The sequence below is a fragment of the Rhinolophus ferrumequinum genome, chromosome 20 (assembly GCF_004115265.2).
Source record: "Rhinolophus ferrumequinum isolate MPI-CBG mRhiFer1 chromosome 20, mRhiFer1_v1.p, whole genome shotgun sequence".
Classification (NCBI taxonomy): domain Eukaryota; kingdom Metazoa; phylum Chordata; class Mammalia; order Chiroptera; family Rhinolophidae; genus Rhinolophus; species Rhinolophus ferrumequinum.
In genome coordinates this window covers 49402604-49409303 of record NC_046303.1, presented here as the reverse complement: position 1 = coordinate 49409303, position 6700 = coordinate 49402604, and positions in this window count along the sequence as shown.

Sequence of the window (6700 nt, the reverse complement as noted above, 5' to 3'; positions counted from 1 at the left end):
CAGCTAGATTTTTCTCACCTTTCACTATTGCAAATAGCACTGAAATATTGTGGTGAACTATGTGAAGGCCTCTCTAGGACTATCACTAGAAGTGGAACTGTTGGAATGTGAGATTTCACATTTCGGTTGTAATGTAGGTATTAGAAAATTCTTCAATAAAGCGCTTTACCAATTTAGTCTTCCACTAACATGTAAAGGTCTCTTTGGTCCCATATCCTTGCCAATACTTGATGTTATTGGACTATTGCCAATCTGATGGGTTTGAAATCGTGTTTTGATGTTTTTTAATTTGTATTCTTCTGATGGCTACTGAGGTTAGTGATCTTTTTCTAACCACATAGGGTTCCCATACTCTATTGCCCATTCATCTTCCTTCATGGTTTGTGCTTTCTGTGCCTTAGGAAGTCCTTCTCAGTGTCATAAAGATGTGCATCTCTGTTTTCTTCTGAATATGTTTTATTTTTCACTTTTAGGTCTTTAAGCCAATGAATGTAGGAACTGAGAAAACAATGATCTAGTTTGGTTTCTGTGGGGCAAGGAAGGAAGTAGAGAATATTGACATGGAAGTAGAGTAGCTAGGTAGGGAAGAAAGGGAAACCAGAAGAGATGGGGAGAAAGGAAGGAGACTGACCAGCAATGCTGGTAAATTCAAAGAACAGATACCTGGGAACTACCAGCATGACTGGTTGTGGCCAGAAAGAATTCAGAGGGGCAAGTAGGGTAAGGAGGCGGAAGGTGTGGTTATGCAGGTGGTGAATGAAAGGTAATGGAGATAAGGAAGAGCAGAGTACTCCCCAGGTTCTTCAGGATAATACTGTGAGTAAGGTGCTACTGATCTCTGCCAGGGGCAGATAGCCTCCGCCTCAGTTCTGATGATAAAGATCAGTACATGCTGTCAAAAGACAGACGTGTAAATCCGTTTCTATTTCTTGAAAAAAATCTGGCAGTGGTCAGAATAATAAGGGAAGAGATCAAGAAAAGAAGAAAGGACAACTATAAAAATTACCTAAAAACGTATCAGACAAAATAGACTAAAACAACAAACTAAATTAAAAAAGACATTACATAATTATAAAGAGATCACAAAAGGATATAACAACTGTGTCTACTATACATCCAACATAGGAGCACCTGAGTATACAAAGGGAGAAATCCATAGTAATACAACTAGCTGTTGGTATGATGAGTGATTATTTACTTGAAAACTGCAAATTTGGGGTATTATGAGACTCTGGGACTTAACCCTTCTGTTTTAGCAGGTCATCTCTGATTCCACTCCAGCTGAGAGGAGGAAGGCCACCTCGTTATAGCTTCACATGGTGGGAACTCCGCTCTTCATTGGCATTTGCTGGTGTCGGTATTAGTAGGGGCCACTTTTTTCTGTAGTGTTTTGAATGGAGTGGAGTAGTTATTTTCTAATAGTTTTCTGTCTTGCTAGGCTGTGTCTTGTTTTTTGACTAGAGAGAGCCAGCTTTGTTGTGTTTTTATTTTCAGTTACAGTTGCCATTCAATGTTCTAATAGAACATTTCAGGCATACAGCATAGTGGTTAGACATTTATATATAACTTATGAAGTGATCCCCCTGATGTAGTACCCACCTGGCACCATACATAGTTATTACAGTACTATTGACTACATTCCCTGTGATACAGTTTATATCCCTATAACTATTTTTTAACTACTAATTTATACTTAATCCCTTGCCTTTTTCACCAGTCTTCCAACCCCTTCCTATCTAGCAACCATCAGTTTGTTCTCTGTATGTATGAGTCTGTTTCTGTTTGTTCGTTTATATTGTTCTTTAGATTTCACATAGTGAGATCATACAGCATTTGTGTGTCTCAGTCTGACTGACTTCACTTAGCATAACACCCTCAAGGTCCATCCAAATGGTAAGACTTCATTCTTTTTTTGTGACAGAGTGATATTCCATTGTATATGTGTACCATGTCTTCTTTATCAAGTCATCTATTGATGGGTATTTGGGTTGCCTCCATATCTTGGCTATTGTAAATAGTGCTGCAATGAACATAGGGGTGCATATATCTTTTCAAATGAGTGTTTTGGAATTTTTGGAAAAATACCCAAAAGTGGAATTGTTGGGTCATAAGCTAGTTCTATTTTTAATTTTTTGAGGGACCTCCATACTGTTTTCCATAGTGGCTGTATCAATTTGCAATCCCAGCAGTGCACAAGGGTTCCCTTTTCTCCACATCCTTGCCAACCTTGTTTGTTAATTTATTGATGATAGCCATTCTGACAGGTGTGCAGCTTTGTTTTGTCGGGGTTTGTGTGTTTTTCTTTCCACCAATTGATGTTTCCAGATTCCAACTTCTTCAGCTCCAACTGTGAGATTTATGAGGTGAAAAATTAATCCAGAGAACTCACCACCATGCTGTGTATCCCTTGGGTCTTAAGTTCCCTAACCAGTCTTGCTTCATCTTTCCACCTTTCAGAAACGCCTTATGTTTGTTTTATAAATAATGCTCAGGTTTTTCTTGTAAAGAGAGAAATAAGGAAAAGTACATCTATTCCACATGTTAGGAAGCAGAATTCAGCATTTTGTTATTTGCCCAACTACATTTTTAGTCAGTGAGGGAAGGGAAGACTTAGTAGAGAAAATGTACTGTTCTGTCTCTCTCAGTCATTGTTCTCCTGCTTAGTACAACGGTCAGAAGTGCTAGAATAGTAATTAAAGTGTGGAAATTGTTTTAACACAAATTTTTCCTTTTCCAGGAGCTCAAGCCAAAATAATCATTTATAATGTCATTTTAAATTAGAGGTTGTGTCCAACTCTCTCAAAGAGTTACTAAACTGTCTCAAAGGCTCACAAACCCCAAACAAGCAGCATGATCTGAAAGGAGATAATTGGAGATCTAAATCATTTCATTACATTTCCAGTCAAGATTGTGGAATAAGTAAATGTTGTGCTTTCCTCCTTTCACAAACACATGAAAATTATAACTAAACTGGGTGGCCAGATGGCTCAGTTGGTTGGAGCGCACTCTGAACAACAGGGTTGCCAGTTCGATTCCCACATGGGCCACTGAGCTGCACCCTCCACAACTAGGTTGTGGACAATGAGTTGCCACTGAGCTTCCTGAGAAGCGGCTAGATGGCTCAGTTGGTTAGAGCTCGAGCTCTCAACAGCAGGGTTGCAGGTTCAATTCCTGCATGAGATCCCTTCTCCCAGACAGAAGTGCTGGCAGAAGCTATTGTTTCTTTGTTGAGCCCTACCCCCACCCAGTGTGCAAACGCAGGTGGCCACCATATCATCAATGTGGCTCACATGTGTTGGCCCGCCCTCATGGTTTCCTGAGACCCCACCCACCCAACTTGTATCCCACACAAGTTGCTTCCAGTAGCTTTTACATACAAACTGCCTGTTTAGGCTTATGCTGCAAATTTTACTAAACTCTCAAAGGCTCACAAACCCCAAACAAGCAGCGTCTGGCTTCAGTTTGACCCATATCTCTTGGTGAGCCACCAGTTTAAGTCTTGACCTCCAAGCCCAACGCAGGTAAGCAGCCATCTGAGGATTGCTTTGTGGCTCATGCTACCATATTTTGCTGTGTATAATGCACATTTTTTGCCCAAATCTGTGTGTCAGGGACAATAAGGATGCACATTATACATGGGTAGTACTAATTCCATATCTATATAGATATAGATGTTTTTAATTTTTTATATATGCTTATGAGTTAAAAGTAAAATAATGCTAAAATTCCTTTATAATACAAAAAACAAGTACCTACATATAAACAAAAATTTGAATTTAAAACTTAAAACGAAAGATTTTTTTCCCTGAAAGTTTGGGCCAAAAACATGGTTTGATGCACATTATACGTGGGAGCACATCATGGCAAAATACAGTAGGTGTTCCAAGTCAGGGCACTGGATACAGCTAAAGTTGGCCCCATCCGGCAGCCTCCACAGAAAAACACCCAAAGGGCAGACTGGCCAGGCACAAGAGACCTGATAAAGCAAATCCTTCTCTGTAGGGTCAGATCCTCCACTAATCACAGCCACTCCTCACAACCAGTCAGCCTGAGGGTCAGTCCCTCTTGCTGACATACAGCAACCAAGGTTCAACTACAGCAGGAGGACACACAACCCACACAAGGGACACACCTGGAGCACATGGCTCAGGTGACCAGGGAGACTATGCCACTGAGCCCCACAGGACATGTACTACTACATAAGGCCACTCTACTAAGAACAGGAGATATAGCAGCTCTACCTAAAACACAGAAACAAACACAGGGAGGCAGCCAAAATAGATAAGCATATCCCAAATGAAAGAACAGAACAAAGCTCCAGAAAAAAGATCTAAATAAAATGGAGACAAGCAATCTGCAAGATACAGAGTTGAAAACACTGGTTATAAGACTACTCAGTGACCTCAGTAAGGACTTCACCAAAGAGATAGGAAACATAAAAATGGAGATAGAAAACCAAAAAAAAGAACCAGTCAGAAATGAAGAATACAAAAACGAATACATTAAAGGGTTTCAACAGTAGATTAGATGAAGCAGAGGATCGAATCAGTGATTTAGAAGATAAGGTACCAGAAAACACTGAAAACAAAAAAATGGAATAAAAAAATGAGGATAGTTTAAGGGGCCTCTGGAACAACGTCAAGCATACCAACATTTGCATCATAGGGAAAGGAGACAAAAGAGCAATAAATTGAAAACCTATTTGAAGAAATAATGACTGAAAACTTCCTAACCTGGTGAAGGAAATAGACATACACACCCAGGAAGTGCAGAGTCCCAAACAAGATGAACCCAAAGAGGCCAATACCAAGACACATCATAATTAAAATTCCAAATGTTAAAAGACAAAGAATCAAAAGCAGCAAAAGAAAAGCAGTTACCTACAAGGGAGCTGTATGTCAGCTGATTTCTCAACAGAAACTTTGCAGTCCAGAAGGGATTGGCATGAAATATTCACAGTGCTGAAAAACTAGGACCTACAAACAAAATTACCCAACAAAGGTGTCATTTGGAATTGAAGGACAGGTGAAGAGCTTCCCAGACAAGAAAAAGCTAAAGGAGTTCATCACCATCAAACCAGTATTACAAGAAATGTTAAAGGGACTTTATTTTCTTTTAATTTTTTTTTTGGTGGAGGGAGGGGGGAATATTGGGGAACAGTATGTCTTTCCAGGACCCATCAACTCCATGTCAAGTCGTCGTTTTCAATCTAGTTGTGGGGTGCAGTTCAGCTCTAAGTCAAGTCGTTTTTCAATCTAGTTGTGGAGAGCACAGCTCACTGGCCCATGTGGGAATTGAACTGGCGACCTTGGTGTTATGAGCACTGCGATCTAACCACTGAGCCAACCGACAGCCCACCAGAGGCTCAGCTCCAAGCTCAAGCCATTGTTTCTCACTGGCCCATGTGGGAATCAAACCAGTGACCCTGGAGTTACAAGCACTGCACTCCAACAACTGAGCCAACCAGCTGCCCAAAAGGGACTTCTTTAAGAAGAAAAAACAAAATATTAATGGCAATATCTACATGTCTATCAATAATTACTTTCAATGTAAATGCATTAAATTTGCCAATCAAAAGGTAGGATGACTCAATGGATAGGAAAACAAGACCTTTACATATGCTGCCTACAAGAGACTCACTTGAGATCGAAGGATATGCACAGACTGAAAGTAAAGGGGTGAAAAGGTATTTCATGAAAATGAAAATAAGCAAAATGTTGAGGTAGCAATACTTCTACCAAACAAAGGCTATAACAAGAGACAAAGAAGGACCCAGTAATCCCACTTCTCAGTATATGTCCTTACTTTGAAAGGACATGTGCATCCATATGTTCATTCCAGCATTATTTACAATAGCCAATATATGGAGGCAACCTGGGTGTCCATCAATGGATGAATGGATAAAGAAGAGGTGGTGCATATATACAGTAGAATATTACTCAGCTATACAAAAGAATGAAATCTTGCCATCTGCAACCACATGCATGGACCTAGAAAATACTGTGCTGAGTGGAGTAAGTCTGACAGAGACAAATGCCATATGATTTCACTTACATGTGGAATCTAAAGAACAAAATAAATTAACAAAAAAACAGAAATAAACTCAGATACAGAGAACATTTTGAGGGTTGCCAAATGGGAGGAGGTTTGGGGGGATGAGTGTAAAAGGGAAAGGAATTAAGAAGTATAAATTAGTTACAAAATAGTCATGGGGATGTAGAGTATAGCATAGAGAATATAGTCATTAATATTGTAATAACTATGGTGTCAGATGTGTACTAGATTTATCAGGGTGATCACTTCGGAAGTTATATAAAATGTCTAATCACTAGGTTGTACACCTGAAACTAATATTGTGTGTCAATTGTAATTAAAAAATTATTTTATTAGAGCTACAACTTTCTCAGTTTACAAATGGGATCTGAAGTGCAGCAAGCTTGAGTGGAAATAACACTCAGTCTAGACCCAAATGGGAAGTAAACCTGGACTTTCAATTCAGTTTTTCCCCCTGGGGTACCATGATGCTTCTAATAACAGGGTTTCTTTTGTTGGAACTTCTAGGAAGATAATATAAACTTATACTGTGTTTCCCCCAAAATAAGACAGCCGGACAATCAGGTCTAATGCATCTTTTGGAGCAAAAATTAATATAAGACCTGGTCTTATTTTATTATAAGATCGGGTCTTAATATAATATAAT